Source organism: Drosophila teissieri, chromosome 3L, assembly GCF_016746235.2.
Source record: "Drosophila teissieri strain GT53w chromosome 3L, Prin_Dtei_1.1, whole genome shotgun sequence".
Taxonomy (NCBI): domain Eukaryota; kingdom Metazoa; phylum Arthropoda; class Insecta; order Diptera; family Drosophilidae; genus Drosophila; species Drosophila teissieri.
The window spans coordinates 19,412,186-19,431,276 of record NC_053031.1 but is presented as its reverse complement, the minus strand read 5'-3'; the positions used below and the strand labels follow the sequence as shown (position 1 = coordinate 19,431,276).

Genomic DNA, 19,091 nt, shown 5'->3' with positions numbered 1-19,091 from the left:
AGTTTAAAGTGATTGATTTAAATTGATACATTTTAGTGAAAAGTATATAATTAATTCTCTGGCTTTTATGTTAAAACCATCTTTGAGAGATTAGCAAAATGAATCACTTAAAAATGCAGAGAGCTTTTGCGACAACCATGAAGCGTTCCCTAACAAATGATCCCATAACTCAAAACTTGAGAGAACCCATTTTCCTTGTCTTTTGCATCCCTGTTGTATAGAAGCTGTGGGCAGCAAAAAAAACTAACCGCAAATTAGCTTATTTGGCATTTTTACAGTCATTTCATTTAATTTACACAAACAAATTTGCGCCTGGCCAGACAAACGGCCAAAGAGGCAGGCACCCAAACAGCCGAACAGCCAAGCAACCAAACACACAAACATTCAAACAACCAAGTTGGCTAACAGACAATGGCAGCCAACGAAGCGCGCCGTCAGCCCCATAAAAGTAATGAAGCTGTTTAGGCGTCTCTAAGTAGTCGTCGGAAGTTGGAAACGATGGCTCCTCCATGTCTTGTGTCAGCGGGAAAATGCCCCCGTGCTTAGTTTTCCTCTTTATTTTTTCGGTTTTTGCGGGAAGGCGGTGGGAAGACCTCTTCCTTTTTCCGGCATTAGTTTCTGCCCTCTACTTTCATTCAAAATTCATGAAGTTGGCGCCGTTTTTATATGCACGCCCTCACTCTTTCGCAAAGAGGTTTCCTCGGCGGTGAAAAGCCATTCGCATATAACGCTGTATTGCCCGTGGAAATTGGCCTAAACTGAAATGCCGCCAATTGTGTTTGGCTCGAACGTCTCATTACGTCTCATTTTTTCCAACACCTTTACGGCTGATGATGTTTCATGGACTTTGCTGGATTTATTTCCCCCTCCCATTAAAGCCAATTAACGAACGTCTCCAAGTCGTCTTATTTTAATGGAAATCTCTTTGTTCCCTGTCCTGGAGCTTGAGCCTCCGAGAACTGGAGAACGTCGAACTATTTTGCATTCACTTATTGCCTGTCGCCATGGCATCGTCACCTGTCCAAGGAGTAAAGGATAAAAATACCCCTTTGCAGCTAGTTGGGAATGGTAAAGGAAAAAAGGCTACTATACGGTGGAAAAATTAAAAATATATACTATATGAGGTGATATTTTATAGAGTTCTTAAATTATTTATTTGTTTGTTAGTGAAGAAATAACACATTCAGTGGATTTAAAAAGAGAAAGGCCCTTTCGGTAGTATAATATTTATTGGAGAAGAAAATGTTTCGTAGTTTATGTAGGATTTTTAGTAAATTCGATTTGCTTTGTATTAATATTTATTTAAATAACAATACTGTATATATTTTAATAAGAAAAGTTGATTTTTTCTATCTCCAAACACATATATTCAAATGACATCTAGCTAAGTCGCGTCAGCTCTGCTAGGCCACAGACAAGTCCTACTGGATAAATGTCTTTCACTTGCCATATTTCACTGCAGCCAACTTCTTTTTAATGAAATCCACTTTCATATGTAATTTTGCCATCAGGAGAAGCTTTGCTGCTCTGCAATACCGCTTCCTCGCCAGACGGGCAGGAGGAGTCCTTGTCGAGGATGATTTTCCTGCTGGATGCCGTACCGCCCAAGACAAAAGCCGCTCGACGTCGTTGACGACGCTTTTCGCTTTGTGTCTGGCCATAATTTCCCCCAAGAGCTGGCTGAATAAAACGAGGGGAAAAGGACATGGGATGAAGAGGAGGAACAGGAGGAAAAGGAGAAAAGGACGAGAACCAGGAGCTAGAGCAAAGTTAAGCAAAACTTTGTTATTTGTTTTAAGTGGCAGGTTGTGAGACGCACGCTAGCTACTTGCAGACTGCCTCCGAGGGTTGTTCTCCACCGAACTCTCCTCCTAGTTCCCGGCCTGGTTCCATTCAACAGTTCATAAAGTTAATTTTACCACAGAAATTATGTTAAAACGATATATGGCGAGGCAAGGATTTTTGGCAAATGTCTCCTCTCCGCCATCTTCTTCGACTTTTCCTTCACTGGCTGGGAACTGCAGCAGAAGTTATTGGAAATGGCATTAGGGCGCGCAGGGTTAAGGAACTTTTCCGACAACTTTTCCAACCCCTAAGACAGCGTTGCGTATGCGTAATTAGTAGCCCTGCGCCCCCAGGTAGCGAGTTTTTTGCTTGCGGGTTATTTATGGATATTAAATAGGAATTCCGCCTTATTGAACTGTCAACCTTAAGCCAAACAAATTGCGCTCGAGCTCTGGAGAAAATCGGAAAACTATCTTTCAGAAGTTGTGATTTTCCGGGGCTAGAGAAATCAAAGCAGCAGCCATCGCGCAGTCAGAACTTTTGATTATAACAAATGTTTTGCGGCTCCTGAGAGGGTGGGCGATGATTGCTGGTGGCCAAAAACATATAAATACAAGTATGTCTGTGGGTGTGTTGGCCTTCGACAATGACAGCCGATAATAAATCTCTCTTGGCCAGTCTGTGTATGTGCGCTATGCGCCATTAGAAATGTCAAGGGACTCGGCCAACAATATAGCCAAATAAGATACCAAAAGCGAAGTCGGACCAAATAAATGTTATTCCTGTTTGGCACGAACAACTTTTGCTAGTTACTGTCGGCTTCAAATGGTCATTTCAATTTGAGGGGTTTGCGGAAAGATCTGCAGATAGAGTACGATTGCCAAAAGATGAGCAATGTATAGGTAGAGTAACCGAACAGACAGTTTCATTCACACATGAAAAGTAGAAAAGTATGGAAAATATATAACATTAGATTAATGATTTATGGTTTAAATACTACGTTTAAATTTAAATTAAAACATGTATTTTATTATTCTTTATGCGAAGTTTCAAATATAAGGTTTATTTTAGGTTAATCATCAATAGATATTTATTATTTCCAAATAAGTTGACATTAAGAATGGCAGAATATTTATGTTGATATATGTAGTTATAAGGCTAGCATGGCATTTGATATATTTTGCAGAAAAGACTTAGACAAGAATGCCAACTTAAAATGATTTGTAGACATTTATGCGGTGTTTCCTCCCATTCCCGATCAGTTACTCTTATTTATTTCGATAAAAACGGAGACCAAAGTAACAGGCTGTCACAGCCCATAACTGGACAAGGCTTTTGGCTGCCTCTTACCACTTTCGGGTCTGGTCTATGGAAAAGTTTTCCATTTCCTCTAGTCAATGACAGACTCTTTTCATTAGGCAAAAGTCACTCGACGCAAAGTTGGTGGAACTTTTCCCTTGTTATAGCTGGTTCTTGGGATCTGGCCAGGTCTTTGGACTTGGACTTGGCCCTTGGCTGGTTGGTCAGTGGTCGGAACGCAAGTGACATGGGCAGACATTCCACAAGTCTGCACAAGTATGACCATGTAATGGCATGTGTTTTGTCGACTTTCAGGAGTCACTTCATCTCGAACTTTGGACTAACAAACCGCTTCTTTTTTTCTCTCCTTTCAGACATTTGCTGGAAAGCCTTTAAGCCACCTAAAAACAGGAACAACGGTAAGTGTCAAAAATGGTTAGTACTTCTTAGGCAACAGAAGGGTGGTCGATTCCTCCTTTGTGAGTGAGTGACATTTGCCAGAGCGCCTAATTGTAGGCAATTAATTTCTGGCACATCAAAGCGGCGGAAGGAAGTTTAACTGGCAGGAAGAGCAAACAAGGAAGACAGCAAAGCTAATGCAGCTGGTGTCCACTTTTCGGGGGTTGGTTTGGATGGCGTGCTCCAATGTTTTCCAGCCCGAGTTACTGCGACTCTCCGGCTAACCGCACCTTTTTAACCCTTTACCTCAGCGGTTGAGGGCTAAAAGCAGAACGACATCGAACCGGAAACTTTATGCAGCTCTAATGTGATGGCCAAACAGAGAGTGCTTGGCCGAGAAGCAATTTTGCTGCCATTGCCCAAGCGTTAAGTAATAATGAAGAACGGAGCGTAGAAATAGCCATATTAGATAGCCACGGTGGCGTATACGCAATATATATGCCTTGCTCTTTCCAGTACGACGAAACGTACAGTTCCGGTAACAAAAATAGGGAAGAATTTGGTGAATTCCCGAAAATAGCTAGAGTTTGAATTATTTTTACATGAATAAAGTTTTTATTTCAAGTTTAAGTATTTAAGCTTTATATGCTTTAAATGATTGTTGTATTTGCATTGATGGTTTTGCTTATTAACTTTTTGTTTTAACATGAATTATTAGGACCTACTATTCATTTTTTTAAAAAGATTATGAGACATTGTTTTTGGTCGTATATTGTATGTGGTATAGCATTTTTTTTGAGGACTTATGGCGCAGGTCAAAGGGTGCGATGGGCAAATAAAATATTTATGAATTGCCTAACCAACGGACGAACCGAAAATGTTGGGGAGCGATTTAATTGCATTACCCGAGATATCTCCCAGTCGATAAGACCCAGGAATCAGCCCCCATCCTCCCCAAGTTGCACGTGGGTGTGTGCGTGTGTGAGCAAGGGGTGGTTGGGAAAATTGTGGACTGAAATTGGAATTGGTTCGGCTTTTTGGGTAATTGTGGCTAGAGGCCAAAAGGCATTACAAGTGTAGACCAGTATTCTCGCCGCTTTTTGGGGGCGTTTTTGAGGTTCGGGGCTTGTTTCGCCTGCAGACTCTGTTGCGGCGAGAATTTGCGAAATCAATCGTGTGGAAATTGTACAGAATGGCTTTCCGAACACTAAATCAAAGGGAGGCGAAGTCGAGCCATGTGGCAATGAGCTTGACAAAGGATGGCCAGGAAAAATTCAAAAAGAAAGTGTAGAGAAATTATGTGTGATACAGAATTGGGTGGAATTTGGTAATCAAACAAAGGAAGGTTTGGATAATATTTTAGCTAGAACAGAATACAAATTAATCAAAAACCAGAGAATTATTAACTAAGTGTAGTTAGCTCGAACTCCATAAGTTAAAGCAGAAAAAGTATTATATTTTACATTGAATCAACAGGGTTATTACACTACTAAAATAAATAAATCGAAGGCTGTTTTATAAGATTTCTAATTAAGTTAGGTTACTACATTAAAGTGACATAAATGTATTTTATGTCAGTGACCATTTTATTTTTATTTTGAAACTGGCTCTTTTATGCCCTTTAATTTATTTGCTACTCACTTTTGTTTGCTGCTTTCGTCATCAAATTCTATTTCAACACATTCACATGCAAATAGCAGTAGTCTCTTCATTTCCTTCCCCGAGTTTCCATTTTCCCTCCCTATTTTCTTTGTATCTCTAAGCGTTAATGTGCTCAATTGTTTGTTTGCCTCGTGCGGCAGTCGCTGGATTTTCCTAGCCCTCTTCGTTTTTCCACCCATCGCTTTATTGTCAACGCAGCGTTGTGAAAATTAATCAAAAAAACTTTTGCCAAACAACATTTTCAATTGACAATTTAAACTTTTATCTCGGAAGACATTTTACATAAAAGTTTTGTGTTAAAAATTTGCCCAACTAAAAATGAAAAATGCCGACTGGCTTCCCGGCCTCCGCTTTTCTTAAAGGAAAACTGGAAGGCTCGAGCCGAAGGAAAGGGGCCAAGTCACTTGAGTAGGCAGCTCACAGGCTATCAAAACTTTTGACGCTTAACTTGGTAGCACCAGGAATCCGAGTTCAGGAGGGGGCTCTTCGTCCTGGCATTGTTGTTTTCCTTCCCTGATGATAGCTGCGTAAGCAACGTACAATGCTCTGAAAAGTGTGCTTTGGAATAGGTAAATGTTTGGGGGCGGGTCTGAGGGAAAACCCCTTTGGGTTGGCTTCCCATCAGCTAGGGTTTAAAAACAAGGCGTTGAAAGCAGACCTGGATGTATGTACACCACTCTCAACTTTTTCTCTACTCAACTCGTACGCACTTTTAAATCGTTTATGCAGTGAAAATATTCCTATATTATGGGGAAATTCAGTTTTGTTTCATTATTTGTACTTTAGTTAAAGGCTTTGGAAGCGAGCCGCACTTACATAAATAAATTGTTCACAGAAAATAATTAAAGATTACATTTGTATTTAGATAGTCTTTGAAAATGCCTCAAGTGTTTAATAAATAATCGCTTTTACTCATTGCTTCTGCACAGCCCTTTTAAATAGTCTAACTAACCAAACAAAAGTGATTTCCCCTTCGGTCGCGTCTCTGCGTATTTATTTACATTTTACAAGGCCCGACGTAGAACACACACATAAATGAGCCCAAGCATCCTGCAGAGGAGTCCTGAAACATGACAACAAGGCGCAAAATTATGCACAGAGTTGCCATGTGGCATCTCCCCCCATTCGCTTCGGGGCAAAACTCCCAGAAGCGTTAGTGATGTCAGCGATGATGTTGCTGTTGCTCCAGCAGATGATGCTGCTGTTGCTGTTTCTGATGCTGCTGCTGATGTGTGTGCGACAGGCAGCAACAAGGTGGGATGTAACCAAGAACAGCCGCAGCCACAGCCACAAACGCACATCCAAGGACCTCCGAATGGGTGGGTGTCATATAGGAAAATTCAATATGGCGACGGGGTGCCGCTCCAACTTCCATTTGCCAACTCCTGACGGATGACTGCCCCGGCGACTCCGCCGCAGAGAAAGGCAAGAAAAACCAACAGCATCCGGAAAAGCAGCAATCAAGTGGAAGCTGGTTTGCGGTGTCATGTGCTTGGCTTATTTGATAAATGTCTGTCGGGACTCAGGACGAGGTAATACCTTTCCTCGGGTTACCTGGTCAATTTTATTCTACAAGAGGAAACAACGAATCAATCGGGAAAATCACACTTTTTATTTAGCAAAACCATTTAATAGAATTCAAGGAAAACAGTAAACCCTACGAAACTAATAAATCTTCTATATACATAATCGTATATAGCCAGTGAAACTAGATGAAAATTAGTTTTAAAAATGTTTGAATAAAATTGTAATTTAATGAGTCGGTATGTCGGTATTACCCTTCTAAGAATAACCCTATTAAGAAGAATTGGAGGCAATCTGGTCTTGAAGATGAATCCCCTTCTTGTCACCACTCACATTTTATTGCGACCATCATTCTGAGAACCCGTGCTGATGTCGATTTTGTTTGATTTAGCTGCGGGCGACACACAAACAAAATGCTTGCGAAACTTTTCAGCGGGTAAAACTTTGAACATAAATTGCTTATCGCATTCTCAATTCTTCTCAGAGCACATATATACCGCTTCACGAGAAGGTCTGAACAATAATTTTCATTTATGCTGATAGGGAACGGGGGCGAAACTTTGGCTAGCTGGTCTGTAATCCAATTTACCTAACAACAATTACCGAAAAAGGCGAGCGCAAATTATGTATTATAATTTATGTTAATTACTCAATTACATTTGAGCCCCCAGAAGTGCGAGAGGCAGCAGCGACTCCCCAATTATAAATTCCGAACACAAATGCGCCACATTAATAAATATGAAACGTCAATGGGGGCGAACGACACTATCGCCGGCGGCAGGGAAGGTGTGGGCGTGCCACAAAGATTACGCAAGAAATCAATATTCAAGTGGTCCGAAAAAGGGGTTGAAGTACCAGGAGGCATTAAGGGGGAAAACCGAGTGTTACGCACTCCAAAACTCTTGACTCCTGAGCAGGGTCCTTAAATTTAAATAAATTGCACACGTTCGACTTTTTCAGTTTGACTAACATTTTGCTCCTTGCCCAATCTCCCAATCTAAGAACTCCCCACCCCCTTTTTGGGGGTTGACATACGAGGCAGCAATTTTTCAAGGGCAACTTTACGAACTCCATAAGGTAAAACAATAGCAGTGAGCACTATAAGAAATAAGGAGTACCTACTTTAATATAGCTTTATAAATTAGTTTGAAACAGCTTTCTCTACATGAATGACATCCAATACTTTCACGCTGCTTGGGAATAAAAATTTCTTTATTTGTTTGATAAACAGAACATGCATTTTTACAATAGGCCGGGAATTTTAATCGAAGTGTACGAAGGAAGGCAGCTATGGGTGTGTTTCTGGGGAGTCCCCCCATTAAGCAATTTCCTCGTATGTTTTTTTATCCTGCTCCATTTTCATGCCATAGCCAGGCTGGGAAAGATTAATGAGGTTTTTTGACAGCGAAAAATTAGGCAAAATGTGATTTAAGGGTTGTTCGGGCCCTGAGCCCACCTTTCAGCCATTTTCCCCATTTCACGTTGCTGGTGTGGCCAGAGATAAGCCGGGAAAATGGGGGAGATGTGAGTGAGAAGGAGCGGAAAAGCTCTGGGCAATTTATTTTATTTGCCAAATAGTTATATGGAGCACGGCAGTCAGGCAACACTATTTGATGATATATTTTTATTACGAGGGAATTTATTAGATCGAGTTTGTTTCGCTCCCGAAGTTTCTCCATCGAAAAGGAAAAACAGATGTTGGCCGAGCTTTTTGTTTCACTTAAGTGGGATAGGCCCGATTTGTATGAACTATTCGGTTTAGGGGCACTTATAAAGCGCATTCTTAGAGAAAATTCATTTAAAATTATAGCCTTTCTTATAACAATGTACCCTGAAGAAATATCTTCACAACGAGAATATATAAAGGTATATACGTTTGAGTTTAATGCTACAGTATGCGACGTAATTCATCACTTAATTTGAAATTAATTTAATTGTAAAGGCCTGACTCTCTTCTCATTGCGTTAAAATTTAAATATAAGTTTAAATACACAAATATTCTTCAAGAATTGATTCAAGTAAATGCTCTCCGTATTTAATGTTCGCTCCACTTTATCCAATCCCCGAACAAATTTCCACCCCGAGCTTAAATTACTTGCAAAAATAAAACCGGAAAAGAGGAAAATTGCTTAATAATGCATACTAAGTGAATGCCACAACGCAAATGATTCAACAACTGTTTCACGCCTTTCAATGATTCATCCCCTGTTTCCTTTAAAGCTGGCATGGAAAATCCATCAAAAGTACCTCGCTTCGGCTGCGAAATTTCCACGATGCACACTTCGTTGAGATGTTTTTCATGCCTTTTCAGACTTCCTGTTTCGGTTTCAGCCTCAGTTTTCCTCTTTTTTCTGACCTAGGCCATCTTCTTCCCTTCTGCTCATTTCCGTCTGAACAACCGCTGACAGCTTAATGGCCGCCTGCTCAAAAATTTAAAAATGAAGACGGGATGAGGGACGACAGAATGGCGGGGAAAGTCTCTTTTTCATTTGAATATGGAGGAAAGTGCTCTTTGTAATAATTTGATTCACAGACCGCCAACGCGTCGCCTTCATCATCTTTTTGTAACCATTTTCCACGCACACATTTTTCGCAATCTGCCAATGAAATTGTTTGTCAACGCATTAATTCTTCGCTGGCCAGTTTATAAATGATTTAATAAGCGATTTATTTATGCATTCATTTGGCGATTGATATGCTTTACATATCTCATGAATTCTTTCCGTAGATTGTACAATTAATCAAGAGCCAAAGCTGGGGAAAATTCAAAGCTAAATATTCGAAACTATGTTCTCTCCGTCAGCGCCTAAAAAAGATTTTCCCTTCACATATGCGGGCCCCAATTTATGGGAAATGGCTGAAATCGCTGAGTGCCTTTAGATCAAAGTGAAGGCAAACGAATCGCAATCAATTCCTTCGTTCCGTTGCTAATGAGCTAAAATTGATTTTATTAAGTTTTCTTTCAAAACTGTGCGATTGCCTGAAGCGTTTTTGGTTTTTGGTGTGGGTTTTGGTTAAAAGACGTCAAGGTATCCTGCGGAGATATGAAGACGTATTTTAAAGGTGAGGTCAGGAAAATGGCTGTTTTTAGCAGAGTTCTCTCGTGTAAAGGCTACAATTGTTTAACTATTCATTTAATGTTAAGTAGATATTATGCAAAATGATTTGCGTTCATTTTCCACATTACTCATTTATTTTTCAATCTGTAGGACCTTGTTCAGCGGTTTTCGTCCTTTGGCAAGGCCCTTTCTAATTTCATGCTGCCTTGCTTTGAACCCCTAGAGCAGAAAAATGAAAGCTTGTAAACATTTTGGTCCCCATCGGTGGTCCCTCCATTCACTTTCGAGGCTTGGGTGAAATTAATAAATTAACTTCCTTGTGTCATAAATCATTTCGCCTCTCGGTCTTCTTCACCAACTGCGAACATTTTGCGCCATTAAGCAGCAACGGCTTCCTCGTGCTGCGGTACTTTTCACTTACCCTTAACCAGAGCGAGGAACCCCTAAAGAAACCGCAGAGACCCCAAGAACCCAAGACCATTATCATCATCATCGTCCACATTCCCGGGATTTCATCATGAAGCTTGCATAATCAACGTGTTACAGCTGCTGCTCCACTTGGCTTAGGCCTAGTTGGAATGGAAGGATGACGTCGGGTGAAACAGCTACACAGGGAGAAAATCAATTCTTTTACTCGTGAGGTGATTGTAATTCACGCAACTAATTACAAATATCTCGGTGCTATCAAGTATAACAAATGATGTTCTTATTCACCCGACTAATTAAAAATATTTTATGTTATCATTGATTGGAAACTATGTCCTTATACTCAACTTACGAGTATAAAGAACAGAAAGTAAATTGAGTCATGCAAGAATAATAAGTAATTTTTTCAGATTTAGCGTATGACTTTGGACTTTTTATCATTATACCATATGTATTGGAACTACAGCTTTATTGTGAGATACCTCAAGTTACCGCCCCCCTTTAATCCTAATTTGGCAATTAACCTAAATGAGTGATTTTATTATTATGGTTTTTTTCTCTGCACAGCCCTGACCACCGACCAAATACTGTACCCCAGACCCACACCACCCAATCATAATTTGTGCTTTACATAAATTAATGACCCACCCCCTGAGTGGAGGTCTGTTTTTGATTCATTCCGAACAAAAAATGCTCGCACATAAATTTTGTGAGATTGCTTGTGGTTGGGGAAAAACGCGGGCCAAAAACAGATTCTTAAAGGTGTCCAACGGATTTTGCCCCCACTAGATTTCTACTACTTCCTCTTCGGGGGCTCGATGCTCCTGGGGCTTCCTCATCCTGCAGCTCCTTCTGTTATTTACACACTTCTTCATGTGTTTTATGGCATGTTTCCTTGGATTTCGCAAGAAAGGGGAGTCGGAGTCCCTTGCAAAGATTTATGAGTTTGTCCTCGGTTTGTTTTTCTGGGTGGCGGGGTTGTTTGGTGTGTGTGCTAGTCATATTGCCCCATACTGCCTCGAAAATTAAATATTAGTTACAGAATGTCTCTATAGCCTTAACGATATCTATTCTAGTTCGTCCTCAACTGCTCGGCCCCGAATTGAGCTGTTGCCCTGGGTCGAATCAATATTAACGACATGTTCGAGATTTGTTTGCCTTTCGTCAGTTTAATTGCCCCACTCCCATCCCTTCCCTCAGGTCTCTCACCCTCACTCGCTGTAATTGTCATAAACTTTCCCCAGTAAAAATTAACGATCATAAAGTAGAGCCATGAAAATTATACCAGCCTTAACAGCAAACGCTAAGGAAAGGCAACAAAAGGAGCTGAAATCATAATAAAAACGCATTCATAAACATGAAATACGATGTGAGGCAGGGGTGATGTTCTAAGCGCGAGTCTATTAAAAGCGCATAAAAATAACTTCCCGATTTTACGAGGTCTAGGCATAACCCCTCCGAAATAGAGCTTGGGAAAGGGAACGAGACAGTGATACCCTCATCGCCATCGCCATCGCAATCATCATGTGGTCGCCGTGTGCGGCAGGGGTTAAGCGGACCCCTCTGCTGCACTGGCGGGTTAATTAAATGACGCCAGTTTAGTTTTCGTGCCGCACACGTGTTGGCAATTGTGGGTGTGCGGGAAAATGCATTTTCCCCTCGATTGCCCTCCATTTTCCCCGCCTTCGTTTCCCCGCTGATCGCCTTGTAATGGCTGCCATTGAATTAGTAAAAGTCTCGTAAATGGATTAGTAAAACTGTTTTATGACGGGAAATCTATCTTACAACATCTTTATTTGGATGGATACACTTGAGATGGTTTTTATGGTTTCCAAAGCTTGCCGCGATAGCAAATAATTTATGGGAATTTGGGGATACAATTCTTAGTTCACTTTTGAATGTTTTCTTTTGTAGTCTGTCGAACTAAAAAAGGTATATAAAATTGAAGGTACGGAAATCGTCATTAGTATTTGCAGTCTGCAATATTTGCCTTTGTATACGGATAGTGCATAATGATGTTAAAAAATTTTGCGTATCCCTTCGTCGGGATATTTTTAGTGTGATTTATTGAAAACCCCTTCCCTGCTTAAGATTCTGAATTTCCTAATTAAAAAGTGCCCCCTTTAATTTAAGCGCTGTTCGTGCATTTCTGGCTGCGCTATCCGAGTCCACTTTGGTTTCTGGACTGGACAGATGTCAATCTGGGCTGGAGGCCCAGCCCACGGCTCCCCCGCCCCTTTGTGATCCCAGTCCAAAGGCTGAAAGGTTCAACTACAGGCAGTGTGCGGTGTTGTCCACATAGCCAGCCGTCATAATTGATGAATTTATGGCATTTCTTGGAAACGAAACGAGCCAGAAGTCTGGGCCCCCGCCATCAATATGAAACGCTACTCGAATTATTTCTGTATTCTGTATTCCGTATTCCGTATACCGGGCTGTTCAATCTCCTTGTTTTACTTTGTTTTGAGTGAGGCAAACGTGTGAATTGCTCAATTCCTCAATTCCTGGCAGCTCAATTCTTGCCACGCATGAAAATCTTGCGCGGCGGCTTTTCATTGACCGCAGCCGAAGTGCAGAACAAGAAATGTGGAAATATGTGAGTGTAAAACCGACAAAACTCATTTTCAAATTGCTCGGCGACTACGTGACTTCCGCGAGAAATAATCTGGAGTGTGTGTGTGGAACCCTTTGATGACTACGAGTGCATTGGAAACGGAGTGTGGGCACCGCATTACCACTAATAAGGAAAACGGTTGACAGACTCTGTACATTTTTAGAGTTCCAAAGTCAGCTAGAACACTTTTACACACCACTTGATAGGATACAACTGATAGAACTTTCATACAATTTCCATTGTTATTAAACTGGCACGGCTGTTCTCCCTGAGTATCGCAACTATTTTCTGTGTAAACTTATATATTTTTTGCCAGCCCCCGAGAAGAGGTCATAAATTTCATATATCAAATTCAGACATCACACATCAGACATGAGTTAATTGCATTTCATAATTTCCCATCTCGCCCCCATCGTCAATTAAATGGGACACAAATCATTTGTGATCGGCATGATGATCAGAGCATTTATATGTCAATTATTTATGGGAATTTAAGCATTCAAATCGAATTGTGTTTTTTCTTACTGGCAAGTAAAATATCCATAAGAAATCGGAACGAATTAAAAACAAGGCGAATTAAAGACGCCTTTAATTAAAAACGAGTTCTTCGTTACGGTTTTGATGTCTCCTTGATTGGCGCTTGTTTTGTGTATGGTCAAGAAAGAAAAAGTCCCATTTTTTGTTGGTGGGGGTAGGAAAAAGAAGAAGGTGGCCAGACGGCTGCAAAGTTGTCAAGTTAAATAAGAGCAGACTGGCTGAAAAGAAGTGCCAGTTGATCTGGAAGTTTTTCCTTTTCACTATTTCCGGCTGCTTAGTGTTGCCGTTGCCAAAAACACGTGCTGTGTGGGAAAAAGTCCGCATTAAATTCCATAGCAAAGCGGAAAAGCAGGGCTTTTCTCTCCTCCAGAAATATCCTAAAAACCCGAAACTTTTTCATTCACTTGTTAAGCGCAGAGCAACTTTACGGCCTCTCTGGTTTCGTCTCATTTTCAAGTGGAGCGGCCATAAATCTTATGTTAATTTATGCTAAAACTAAAGACCAAAACAAATTTCTGTTGTTACCACACACAAACTTATACACACGCGTATAATACAAATATTTTGTTACCAGTTTTTATGCCTTTTGTCGTCGTTTGCTGTGGCTGTTGATGACTCTTTGGACCGGCTCTTTGGAGGAGCTCCTCCACTTTGGCCCGCACCACTCCACACCACACCACTCCAGCCAGCCAGCCGAACTTGCTTTTGCTTTTGCTGTTGGCCCGACTCGCTTGTCATAAAGAAATTTTAATAATGTGCGGCGCCAAAAAAGTTTTTTTCGTTGGTTGCTGTTGTTTTTATGAGCCGGCGACGTTTGGGAGTTTCATATAAAAGTGTTAAATTCAAATGAGTTCAGCATGGGCCAAAATCCGAAGCGGCAGGGCAAATGGATTTTCCAGCTGGGCCAACAGGGCGTATGCGTATGCGAGACTTGTCAAACCATCAATAAAGCATTTCAGTTTGATTGTATAATAATTTTTCGTTTATGGAGGTGCTGGAAATAACTTGCATCATTATACCCTGTATATGTGTTAGCATAATTATAATCATAAAGATATTGTTTGCTTTGCTAATGAACTTTCTGTTGGTTTATCGTTACAGGTACTTCTTCATCGATTTTACATCTGAATTGCATCGGAACCTTTGTTTGTATGTATGCATTTGATTAAAAATCTAAAATGTACAAAATTAAACACCTTGCATAGTAGAATTAAGCTGTTATTGTGGGATATTTAAAATAAAATTACAAACGCATTAATCTGGTCTTTACCCATGCATTGAAATTCCCATCGAATCGAATATCTTCTCCATAAATCGCCAAGCATTTGTGGCTCTTTATTGAGATATTTGCCCAATTTGACTTAGACCATCGCTCTTTCTCTTGGTCCCCGTCATTCCCTGCTCGAAGTGACCCACAAATCAAGGGGCATTAAGCTGTCTATCTGTCAATCCCCCGAAAAGCATTCAACTATCTTGGGCATTTATCGCTTCGCTATGCGGCACATTTACATCAAAAGTAAATATCTGGAGATGTCTGAGGCAAATCCCATTCTGAGCCGACTTGGCAGTTGGCTGCATTTCCTACTCATTTTAATGATGCGCATAAAATCCACAAAATCATTTACACAAATTAAAAGTTAACTCGGGCATAAAATTACCAACTTAACACCCGCTGAAACCGGAGGAGGGTCCATAATATCTCCCGGGCCAAGAGCCCACCTGACTGGGCCACTTTCGGAGGTTGGTTTCAGCTGGTTTGTAGGCCCCTCCTCTTGCTTTTCGCATTTTCCTTTCATTACATTGCCCGCTGCTCACCTTTGTTTTTCTTGCTATTTTTCCCAGAGCTTATCTATGTCCGTGTAATTTGCAAATTTTCTAATTGTTGTTTGAAACTCAAGCCTTTGGCCAACACTTTGTTGGCCGAGTGCAGAGCAGAGTGACGTCCGCCCCGGAAGCGGCTCTACGTCTATCCGGATGTCAGGGTGTCCGGAGGTGTTGTCCGGGTGTGCGGCCCTCCGGTTCTGAGACTAGGTGTGTTTTGTGTGCTGAAAAGTAGGTCGGTGGCCAACGCAGAACTCAATTAAATTGAAGGTGTTCATTTCGCTCGCATTGCGTTCGTCCGCTTTGCGCCTTTCCTTTGGCACTCAGCTTTAATTGCAATTAAGTTTCAGTTTCAGTTTCAATTTTATAACTATTTTTTTGCTCAGTTTTCCAACTTAATTGAGCACAAGGCCTTGGGCCGTGCAAGAAAATCCAATTTATGCATGTAGCCTCTACACTCTCATGTTGCTTTTTTAACGGTCTTTCTGGTTTTAAACGACATGTGTGGAAATTGGTATCGCAGTTTTCGATATCTAATTATGGATACCCTGTTATTGGGTTGTAAATTGGTTGTTTATCACAACTGTTGATAATAGGTTGCAGCTGGCAGAAATTGTTACTCCCTATTTAATGATTTTTATAGTATTAAAGTATATAGGGTCATCATATTATTTGACAACCTAAAAGTTATGATTATGATAAAAAAGTCAAATTTGAAAGTATCTACGAATAAAGAAGCTATTGATTCATCCCGAATCACAATTTATCCCACAGTGTTCAGCACGTTTTCAAAAAAGAGAGAATCCACTGTTTGTTTTATATATACCCCTTTTCATCCTTGTAATTTATTTATCTGGATGACATTTTTTCCTGCGCTTTCTGCCATAAATAATTCACAATTCATTGACATATTTTTATGAATATAACTTCCGATCGTTAAACAAGACTCATAAAAAGCGTAGGGGCAGCGACCAACTGACTATCGCATCTGTCCACCCCCGCCAGACCCCTTGGAAAAAAAGCCCCAGAACCCCCGACTGAATGGGGAGGCCCATTAAAACAACATGAACGCATAATTTAATTTATATTTTTTCAAGCGTGTTCCCTACTCGGCGCGACACTTCATTGTTGCCGGGCAAACAGACGGGGGAGTGGCTGTGGAGGCTGTGGAGCCCGCCCCACATCTATCGTATGCCCCAATACAGGCTCATCGTCAACCTTTTTGAAAATATAATCACAGCATAAAAATCAATTCCAAACGCGTGTGCAAAGAGCAAACAGACAGTCCTGAGTCGCTGGCAACGGGGGATACGCACACATGGCATCTGCCTCAAGCCCCCCACAACATGGCCCCCAAATACCCCTGTCCCCCGTCCCTACTCTCTCCCAATCGCTTCCATGCCACCGCACAAAAATGTCACACATTTGTACAACATTCGCGAGTCTGCAACGGGTTGACTCCGCCTCCCTGCCGCACTCCCTTTCACCTAAATGAAAAAATCCTCTTGGTCTGCGAATCAGCATCAGCTAAGCAAACAACATTGCACTGCCGAACTGCGGACGGGAAAATCAGCATGCAAATAAAATAAAATAAGCAAGTAAGGAAAACAATCAAATAAATGTGGCAAAACTTTCTATAACAGAAGCAGAAATTACCCTGTACACGTAATGGTTTTTGCTACAAAAAAAATAAAAATTATATTATTACTTACTTGTATATATGTACATTTATATGTTAGTAAATAGGTGCGATTATTTGCCAATCTTTATCGAAAAGTCTGATCTTATCAAGCACTGAGCTTATTTAGCTCATATAAAATTATACAATAGTGTGGATAAAAAATGCCATACCACAGTTCTATATTTTTCGATTTATTTCAGTCCATTATACCCAATAGTCCTCATAGGGTATTCAGCTAAGCGAAAAAATTGTCGCGGGGAAATCATAAATAGCTGGAAAACGAAGTTACCGACTGGCAGGAGCCATGCAAGGAGTCGAGTCGCTGTTGCTCCAGCTTTTCCTTTGGCTTCTGCTGCCGGATTTTCCTGCTGACGACGAGGCGCAAATAGCACGTCAGCCACATACCAAAATTTCCCCAAAAACACCTCCCCTTTGACCCACCAGGCACAGATGTGTGTAGGCGCATTAATGTGCCGGCAAAAAAATATATATGGGATAGGAAAATGGAAAATACTTTTTTGTGATTTATGGGAATGTGTGGAGGAGCCCCGGAGATTTGCTGTAAATGCGTCCCCCCTCCCTACAGCCCCCTCGCCCAGCACCTTCTCAATGTCACACACAAAAATGTTTTACAAGCAATTTTCCAGCTGGTTTTTATGTGTGTTTGTGCATTCGTTTAACTATTTGGGCATAAAATATGACAACGATCCCCCGCACTTTTTCCGCCCAATCTATAAGCTAAATTGTTTTTGCCTGTCGCCAGTTTATGGCCACGTGTTGGTGTCCTTCTGGCCTCTCACAACGTCCTCCTCCTTCGCTCTTTTCCACACTTGTTCGTTATTTTTTCAAGTGGAGTTGAGTATGGAATATTTTTATAGCCAGTTGGCAATTTTTTGAGCTCAAGGCAAACGCCCGGCGTCAATTTGCCATAAGCAAAAGAAAACAGTGGATATTGCCTTTTATTTACTGTTACCGCACGAGTTTCGGAATATGATTCCACACTAAATAAATAAATAAATATTTATTTATTGTAACTTATAATTGTAACTTAAGTCCCACTAAAAGGATTTTCTCAACAATTTTGACTCAACCTTTTCTTTCTGCCATAAAACTTTCTTAACTTTTTTTTTTTTCTTAAATGATGCGACCTAATGTTTTTGCAGATCTCACTGGAATAGCTTTTTGAATATTTTGTATTTTATTACGATGCTTCACTTGAACCATAAAGTTTTTATTTTACTATCTGTTCCTTAACGTTAAGTTATTAAGTTACAACTTTTTAGCATTTTTAAACAAAATGTTAAATATTGTAGATAAATACAGTACTAAGCAGGCACCGGCTAGGTGCTTCCCCATGAAGTTGTAACATTTTTAAGTTGTTGCTGGCGCTTTCGAGTGGCATAAATCTTCAAGCCATCAACTTCAACAATGTATCGTTGTCTCTTGAGACTGCCACAGAGTCTCCCCATCTCGCTGTCTTTCTCCAAACCGTCAAGTTCAAGAGGCACTTGTCGCGGATTTTAACAACTTTATAGACACAATGGGCAGAAGAAATCCGCGAGCGAAGAGGCTGCCACAGCCACAGCCGCAGCCACAGCCACAAAAACTTTGCGTGTGCCACTTGTAAGCAATTCGAACTGTCAATAGCTTCGAAATCCGAATATTAACGAACATAAACAAATGAGCGAAACAGAAAAACTGCTTAGGTTGACACCCAACCGAGTCAAATGGCTCAAAGCAGCCGGCCTGGCGATGGAAACTTGTTTCTTGCCCCGGGCACTTCCCGCACCAAATATGGCATGTGGTATCGGTATTGGCAAGCCCATTTTGCTGATTTCGCAAGAGCAAAGTGTGGCGGAAAAAGTATCTGCATGATTTGTATCTCGCAGATACAAAAAGGCGCCAAGCGGTGCCGTTCATCCATCAGCAACTGTGACAAATGTCCGTTTCACAACCTTCGGGTAGCCTCTTCAAATCAATTTGCCCGGGTTACTTTCCATACACCCAACAGCCATAACTAAATCATAATTTATAGGCCCTAACCCCAGCTGGCCGGATTCCATCCTTGCCATTGCCCATCGCCCATTGCCCGCAAATAATTTCATTTTTTCACCGCTCTCCGGCAAAAGGAAACATTTTCAACAGTGGGTGGAGCTGTGAATATTGGCCATTAAATTTATGCCCAGAGATAATAACACAAGCGGCAAGTCGTTATAAGTACAGGGGCAAAACGCAGGATGGATATGGATGGTGGCAGGGACAGAGCCAAAGGAGCCAAAAGAGC

The 19,091-nt window shown here is 41.0% G+C and overlaps 1 long non-coding RNA gene across 2 annotated transcripts in view; it reads left to right on the top strand.

The window, feature by feature from the left end:
- The window catches only part of LOC122616135, a 50,710-nt gene that overhangs the window by 20,710 nt on the left and 10,909 nt on the right, over positions 1-19,091 (top strand). For both annotated transcript variants that reach the window (XR_006325895.1, XR_006325894.1), the window contains exons 3-4: positions 3,459-3,503; positions 14,407-14,454. This is a non-coding gene — a long non-coding RNA (uncharacterized LOC122616135). The remainder of the gene's footprint in view (positions 1-3,458; positions 3,504-14,406; positions 14,455-19,091) is intronic.